This window comes from Prorops nasuta, unplaced genomic scaffold, assembly GCF_024137725.1.
Source record: "Prorops nasuta isolate Cenicafe-Biocafe unplaced genomic scaffold, Cenicafe_Pnas_1.2 PNAS00003, whole genome shotgun sequence".
Classification (NCBI taxonomy): domain Eukaryota; kingdom Metazoa; phylum Arthropoda; class Insecta; order Hymenoptera; family Bethylidae; genus Prorops; species Prorops nasuta.
Window position 1 is genome coordinate 5,741,662 of NW_027116800.1, and position 8,674 is coordinate 5,750,335.

An 8,674-nucleotide genomic window follows, 5' to 3' on the forward strand; every position below is an offset into this window, starting at 1 on the left:
ACCATGTTATAAAGATCCTCGAGAGAGGCAATATTTATTGGCCAAAGGACTTTCCTCCCCCTTCCTGTCTTTTATTCACCAAATTAGCCAATAAGCCATTAACATTGTATCAAAAATATAACATCACTCGTAAATGTTACATTACCACATGAGCAGTTTAGATGGCACAACTATATCGATCGTCTGCCTAAAATATCCTCAAGTATACATACGTAAAAAGAAAATGATTTTGTCAGGAAAATCGTGGAGATTGGCAATGTGCATTGGCCAAAGCAACGCCCCATTTCTTCTCTATTTAGAGGATCAGCCAAAGTCGTCGTGGATCGCGCGTCGATAGCATATAATGTCACTCGAAATTTCTATATTACCACGTCGACAATCTCGACAGATAAGTAATTGCAAGATCCTCCACTTAAAACACCCGAAAATATATAAGAAAAAAAAATAATATTTATCTCCATATCTTCTAGAGATATCAAAATTCAAATTTACATAATTTAATATCTCTCATAGTTAGAGACATGAACGTGTTTCTGCGACTCTATTTTGAGTTTACCGTTTTTTCCTCATTGACAAATGATGTATTACCACGATTGGTTGGCTCGGTATTCTTACAGTAGTATAATTTTCTTTCTTATGCAGGGACTAAACAGTGAAAACACTCCGAAACATGCAGTATATAAATATAAATGTTCTACGTAGAACTTGATACCCAAGACTCAAAACATGACAAAGATCTAACCGCGTACGTTGAAATTGCAGCTGACATGTCAACTATCTTACTCTACGCAAAAGAGTACAGTACACAAGCGTATACTACAGAAAGCAGTACAAAGTATAAAAATCTTGTCTGGGGGAGTTTATTCGTAAAATATGTATGGCGCGAGGAATTTGAAATGGAAATTTGTCGGAGTCGAAGGCCGATATATCCGGGCGATTAGGATGAGAGAGAATGGAAAGGGGTGGGAGAATGAAAGACTCGTTGCGGGTATTCCCACGTGTCGCGAGATAAGGTGCATCGGCAGGTCGAGCGCGAGAGAGATGGTGGTTGAATGTGTGTACAATGTCGAGGGGGGGTAGCCACAAAGAGAGAGAGAGAGAGAGAGAGATTGCGCGTGTCGAGGGGGAAGCCGAGAAATGAAGTAGACAAAAAGCGGTGCGCGCACGATGTGGGAAAAGAGGAAGCTAATCAGAAGCGGAAGTACGCTCTGGCGAAGCCCGAGGCCTTGAGAAGCACAGTCAGCCGGCGGCAGCAGCTTTTAGCTCTCTTAATTGCAACTTCATTTAGCGTACCTCGCGCGGCGCTGAGTATCTAGCCAACCGACCATCCTCGAGCCTCCCGTGCACACACACACACACACACATGGAGCGCCGAACAAGAGGACAGGTGTATCGAGCAAGGAGAAACGAAGCATCAATGAAAATGATCGATTCCACTCTCGCGAGCCTATTTATCCCTACCTTCCATTAATTCCCTTATCTAGCATGCGCCATTTACTCGACGAAATGGAACATCCGGCACGCGTGAATGACTCTTAAAAATATTTGCTCGAAGACAGAGGTGAGCTCTATGTATCTCGCTGCTTTATTATCATTCGAGAAAAATAGCCGGAGATCTAATCTAACGAGATTAGAAAAAGTTTGTACGCCTAACCTCTTAATAGCTCGACCTTGTCTTCGACAACTTGTTCCACTGATACACACACACATATATGTACTTGTGATTGTTTTCTAATAATTTCATTTCAACGAATCGCTCCCGATTGAAAGAATTCGATGGAATTTTTTCGGGCCAAAGATTTCACGTACTCGTGTCTCTCGCTCTCTCGACACAAATAGATATAATTTCGAAATTTTGATGGTTTTTTAATTGTGAAAGCTTTTCGAGCGTATCGTTATCGGTACATAAATATAGTCTGTGGATGGAGGATAATCGTGGAAGTATTATATCGCTTAGGTACTCGTGCCACGTGTTTTCACTGGTATATATATATATATATATATATAGAAAGTGCAGGTTAGATCAGTGGAAAGAGGAATCGTGGAGAAATTAATTTGCTCGAAAATTGCCACAGGTGGATTGATCGTTTCTCGATAAAATAATGCTATAGATATATAGAGTTGCGAATCTGGGTACAACAGAAAAGCGCAAGTGTGTATGTGTGTATTGCGTAACGACCGCGTGTTTCATTCAATGTGATTCACGTTTGATCCAGTCAATCATGTATCGGCCATGGCAAACGCGATCGATATCGCGTTATATATATATATATATATATATATATATATATTCCAGAGCTAGACGTCGCATTTACACGACATTGTCTTCGATAGATAAAATCATCGACCAACAAATACCGAGCACTCATTACCGACTTTCTTGCTAATTAATCGGTCGATTGTCACGATTTGCTTCCGCAACCAAGCGAGCGAATCCTTAATTAATTTATTTGCGGAAAGCGAATCGCATTTACGGTTCGCGTGAAAAAATTATTCTTCAAAGTGATCGTCGCGCACGGTTCTCGCTTCGCTAATATATATATAGATATATACGTCCTAAGCAAACCCCCCGCTAATTAAAACTTTATCCGTAATCAACAAACACTTTTCACCGGTAATAAAACATTTGCTCCGTGTACTATATTATGTATATAGTAAATTATATATATACACACACGTTTATAGTAATTATGATTATAATTTATTTAAAGAGATTTCTGTACACACACGGACGCTTCCTTCCATTCCTGAAATTCGCGAATATTCAGTGGAACGGCGAATTAACGGAGCTTATAGTCCGACAGCTCATAAATTGTGGAAAGTGAACTTTTTGAGGATGTCTCGTTTAATTTTAAGACGCTGATGCAACGGTGCAGCAAAAACCAGCGCTGGGAATCCGAAATTTCTATCAAGACTGGTTCACCTTTTGCAATATATACTTGCAAAAGTGGTTATATTCAAAAAAGAATTTTTTACAAGAGAGAACATTTTCTATACTGTACTCACACTATTAAAGTATATGCAACAAGCTCTATTTTTGTCCCATAAACAGCGACCGAATCTATAATCCAGAAATTTATGATTTTTTCTAGCATATTTTGACATTTCGTACGAGAAAATGCAAGAGGAACAATTTTGGAAACATTATGTGGTGAAATGGTTATATACTTTTGCAGTTATATTCCTCGTGCATATATATATATATATATATATATATATATAAATGGTTGATAATTTGGGTTTTGATCGAAGAAAGGTGAAAGCGTGTAGTGGTGAATGCACGAGTCATCGTATGTGTACACGCGTGGCAACGACAGAAATGCGCGAGAATACGATATATACGGATGCGCCGCACAGGATAGGGGGGGGGGGGGGGGGATAATTGCCGAGTGAATGCGAAATGGCGAACGTAAGACTCCTTTCGATGCGCGACCTTCGCTGGAGATCGCTTTTTCTTTACGATCCGTCATCGTCCAACCATTGATGACTACGCACGCTCGCATCCCGGGAGAACGCATCGACGTTTTTTTCCCATCCTTTTTTATTGAAAAATCCTTACGTAATCTCGCCGCTAGCAGTGATTACTGCACGGCTGAACTTGAAACGAGCTCGCAGCATGAATATCTTCGTTAAGCGATAAGAAAGCGACCGAGTCGATCATTGCGTGGACGTTGGCTGAATTTCGCGTGCTTCGTCTACCTTGTTCGCGAAAAAACAATACGTAAATTTGTCATTTTTCGCCCTTTTTGGATTCTCGAGGCCGATTCTCGACGATTTATCAGAATTCGTTGTTATATATCAGACTGGCTATATATATTGTGAGTGGAATTGTTATTTGTCTTTTATAACGAATAATTTTATTTTATTTGTAACTATATAGTACACTTTATGCTCTACGAATATCGAGTCGTTATTTTTGTACGAAATAAGGAAGTACGATGGATATTACTTCATTTATTCATTCTCTGCCTCACCATAAATCTTCGTATCTACTTTATTTCATTTTCCAACAAGTGGCAACGTTAAATGTGATAGTTAATTTTATTAAGCGAAGGCGACTCTATATTCACGATCGTTTCTCGTCGCTGATACAATATAATACGAGTATAATCCATCCGACTCTGCTCCTCTATATCTACATACCACTTCCTAGTATATATAAAAACAAATATATAAATATATATCGTGCACTTTGTAGTCTTCCATTTAATATCTGGTGAACAGCTCTCGCTAAAATTCACGAGGATGCATGGTCGCTTTGATCGGTCAGTGATAGTCAACGCGATCGAATCGACACGACCATAAAACTGACCTAAGCTCACATTTTCAGTTACACTTAAACGTTCTCGGTATTTTTAATTCCACTCGCGACTTCATAATTCTCGTTGCTCGTTAATTTTCCACGTTAATCCGAGTTGTTTGCCAACGCCTTTCTCCGTTGGTGCAAATATCACTGATATTGCAGTATACTTATCGCGAGTTGGCATACTCTATATATATATATATATATACACTGTTAGAGAGAGATAGCGATCTATCGCGAGCGAGGCGTCCCGAACGATGGAACGGAAAGGTACCTCTGCTTTCTCGATGCGTATACGTACATGTTTCACGTTTTCGCGTAAATTTCGCGCGAGATTGAGAAATATAAGCGAGAGAAAGAGACGTTACCTTACAGTTTCTATCCTTCCGGCTCTGTCCAACGTTGATACGCCGGTATCCCGAGGGAACGACGCAAGGAGAATGCTGTGCTGCTCTTAGGACTCTCTCGAGGAGTCACGAAGCATCTCCGAGGGGCGAGGATCCGAGAAGCCGTAACATCGGCAGCGAGAATGGCTCGATGGCCACGTCACGTACATCGAAACACTGGATCATGGATCGCTGCTGTTGCACTCGTGTCAAATCGACTATACGATTACGCCAATTGGGATGTATCGATCACGCACACACTTCGCGTTTCGCCACTCTTTTATATCTCTGCGTGTGTGTGTGTAAGATTAATATAAACCATCGGCAGACGCAGCTCCCGAAGAAACGTCCTCCGGATGTGCAAGCGCGTATGTACCAGAGGGAGATTGGCCGAAAGTTTTCCTCCCACACAGGCGCGCACGGTGAAAGAAGAAATTGTTGGACTGGGGGGCGTCGAGACGCCGAGACGACGGCAAAGAGAGCTCGGAGAAGTTTTTTCCAGCGGCTGTGTGCTCCGGGGGCCGTCCAGGGTCAACCGGCTGGCCGAAGCCACGGCACTTTTACCCGCTGGATATACTCTCAAGGACTCGGAGGTGGCTCCTATATTCCTTTCTCTTATCCTTTCGAGCTGGAGCGCGCGCGCGCGCCCGCGAGCACACACACACACACACACACACGCCTTTTTTATCCGGCTAACCTTTTTAAGCGAACTTTTAATTCCGCGCGCCGTGCACGCTCTCGTCGTCCTCGTCGTTCACGTCGTCGTACTTCTCCCGATCGACCCTTTCCCCGAGCACACCTTTAACATTCTCTATTCAGCGCAGGGACGAAAGAAAGGACACACACACACACACGCGCGCACACACAGGCAGGCAGAGACAGGCACAACAACACGCTAAAATCCACAACTCGACGCATGCACGACACGTGGGTGTATAAACTTTCGACGAGTGAACGGCCGAGGGATATGCACCACTCGAGTGTCGCAACGCACACTACTCGATGGATCCACGCGTTCTAAGGAGATCACTCTCGCGGGACGACGACGACGACGACGACGACGACGATGGTGATGACGAAGAAGAAGCAGAAGAAGAGAGACGTCGGACTCTCTCCGGTCGCTCTCTCGCCAACGTCTTCCGGTGGCTCGAGAGAGCAGTGTTTCTCCAGTCCTGCGGATACTCGGACGCGCGCCTCCTCTTGGACGCTGCTCGGAGAGCCAACTTCTCCACTGCTCGTTTCTTTCTCTTTTTCCCCTTTCGTTTCTCTACCTTTCTCTCTTTTTTCTCCTTCAGTCTCAGTCGGCCTCTCCTCGTCTATCCAGCGACTCTCCGCTCTCTCCCTCTTACTCCCTCAATCTCAATCTCCGCCTCTGTCTCCTTTCTCTTCTGGTTTTGTAATCCCTTTTACGAAACGATTCGCGCGCGCACAGCTCGCCGGTAAAAGCAAGCACGGGGCTCGCGCCAAAGAGCGCCACGCGGGGCCAAGCAAAAGCAGCGAGAGAATCGCTCTCGAGTCACTCTCCCAGTCCGTCCTCCGATTGGTCCGAGCGTTCGCGCGTTATCCACGCACGCACGCACGTACACACACACACGGGCACTTTGACAGTTAACCGGGACAGCTGCTGCTGCTGCCGCCGCTGAGAAAATGTAACCGCGAGTCGGGCAGCCGCTCTCTCGTTTCCGGAAGCGAGCGAGCGACTCACTGTGCCTGTCTACCGGTTGACCTTGGACGATGCGCGAGTTTCGCAATAGAGAACGAGCCGAGGAGCGAATCCATTTCTCTCCGCGTACCAAGAGAGTCGTCGCGTGGTCGCTTCGTCAGAAGGCGAGTTTCCCGTCACTATCGTCGATCTGCTCGTCCATGCTCGCACCTCGCACCACTCTGCCACCGACTACCGGATAAGGCCCTCGAGTGGGAGTAACCAGCAGCCACGCACCAACACCACGCTTCTCTTACGCAACGGCCCCAAATTTTCACTCGACCTCGCTTATACAACAATTTCCTTCCTTCCTGTCGTCCGTGGTTCCTCGCTAAATATTCCGGCCTCTTCCTAAATACAGCCAGGTTCTCTTGCTTTGCGCGTGCTGCACGCTCTCCGCGAGCCCAACTCGGCGGTTTCAACTTTTACTTTCAGTTCTTACACAACGCGGGTCGCTTTTGCTGGTACGTAAGCGAAAGAATCGGCGAGTGAACGCCAAAAACTTGCTTGCTCTTCGGCTCGAGGCTTTCACTCCTTTGAAATATATATATATATATATATATACCTCCGTCGTTATATCTTTTTATTTTCCACACAGAATCACTGTCGCACAAGCACACATACACGAGAGCACAATTACAGACACGTATACACAGTAGAGGAGCACAGAGCGGACGAGATGGGAAGACAATGAAGAGGAGAGAACAATATATATATATATATATATATGTGGACTAGAGCGAGAATCGTGCAAAATTTCCAGGTGAATCGGATCCTTCCACGTAAATAGGTGGGTCAAGCTCGAGATCACGTGCGTTCTCGAAAGCACGTGCTGCCGATGAGCACGTGCGTTTGTTCGTACTGCTTCCCGCTGACGGGAGCCACTGGCGAAACGTCACACACAGTCGCACCGTCGCTCTCTGCGAGATTCCTCGGTGGGCTCGTCTCTCCTTCTCCCCCCTCCTCCTTCTTCGATCTTGCTGTCCCCCCTTGTCAACGCACAGAGTCTCTCGGTCGAACCGCGGAGAGAAAAACACGATTGTTTTTTGGTAGCGAACGGAGCAACGGTGAGCGCTAGTTGGAAATGCTCGTTCCGTTTTGTTATGAAGCACTTCTCGGAATCCGTCAACAGCAGTCCATGTGTTTTTGCTCGTAGATTACTGTGCTCCGCTGTGCCAGTACTGCGACGACGACGACGACGCGAACGTCGCTGACGCGCTCGCGCGTATACGAGAGAAGAGCGAGAGACGCTGCTCGACCGAGGAGACGCGACGTGAGTTTTCGCGCGCTCTCGCGGAGGACTTGTTCAAGGAGAGAGGGTCTCTTCCGGTCTCCGCGGTGCGTGTCTCACTGTTCCTCGCTCAGTCGTAACTTTTGCGCAAAGCCTTTGCTTCTCTCTTTCTCTTTTCCCTCTCTCTTCTTCTCACTCTCGCTTTCTCACTGGAATCTCTCTCGTTCCTATATTCTCTCTCTCCCTCTCCCTCTCTCCCTCTCTCTCTCTCTCTCTCTGTCTTGCTGGTGGTAGGTAAACGCGGAGTGTCGGAGAGAGGTAGACTGGCCAGTAGGGAGGAGAAGAGGTGGTAGTGGTGGCGCTTCGTAGTGGTGGTGGTGGTATTAGTGGTAGTGGTGGTAGGAGTGATGGTGGTGGCACTACTTCGATACTTCACTCCATTTCTGTGTTGGTAGTAAGAGCAGTGGTGGTGGTGGGAGCGTCACGTCGGCTTTCTAGCGTGCATATTGCGAGTGCTGCTATCACTGGTGATGGTTACGATGCCACTAATGCCGATGATCCAGTGATGCTGATGGTTACGTCGTTGTCCCGATGATGCCACACACCGTTCTCTCTCGTTTTATCTAATCTACCTCCCCTCTTTCTCTCTCTCTCTCTCTCTCTATAGCTTTAAATCTTCGATACTCATCCTACTTTTCCCATCGATTCAGCGCATCAGCCACTGACTTTCCCACCCTCGCTTTTAATCATCTCGAGACTCGTCGTACGAGCTTGCTATTTTTAATGCGAATTTTAATCTCGAGCGCCGAGGACGCCGCTCTTACCGCATTCGAGATTTCGGAAACACGTGTTTGGCTATATTGGGACGATATCGTTGGCAATAATGAGCTGCGATGTTGAGAGATGGGATGAAAATGAAAGGTGAGGAGAGGGAGAAGGGTAAAGGAAAGGAGGAGGGGGGGGGGTGCATGTAGAAGGGGAAAGTGGCCAGGTGGGACACGGGAGCCTCGCGGCCCGATCTGGGAAGGGTTGAGGGTCTCCGAGGTATTTCT

At 46.1% G+C, this 8,674-nt stretch overlaps 1 protein-coding gene across 1 annotated transcript in view; it reads right to left on the reverse strand.

The window, feature by feature from the left end:
- The window catches only part of LOC136786202 (apolipoprotein D-like), a 35,042-nt gene extending 27,337 nt beyond the window's left edge, over window positions 1–7,705 (reverse strand). Inside the window, exon 1 of the mRNA XM_066747788.1 lies at window positions 4,672–7,705. The gene's annotated coding sequence lies outside the window, so the exon portion shown is untranslated. The remainder of the gene's footprint in view (window positions 1–4,671) is intronic.
- Between the last annotated feature and the right edge of the window lie 969 nt (window positions 7,706–8,674).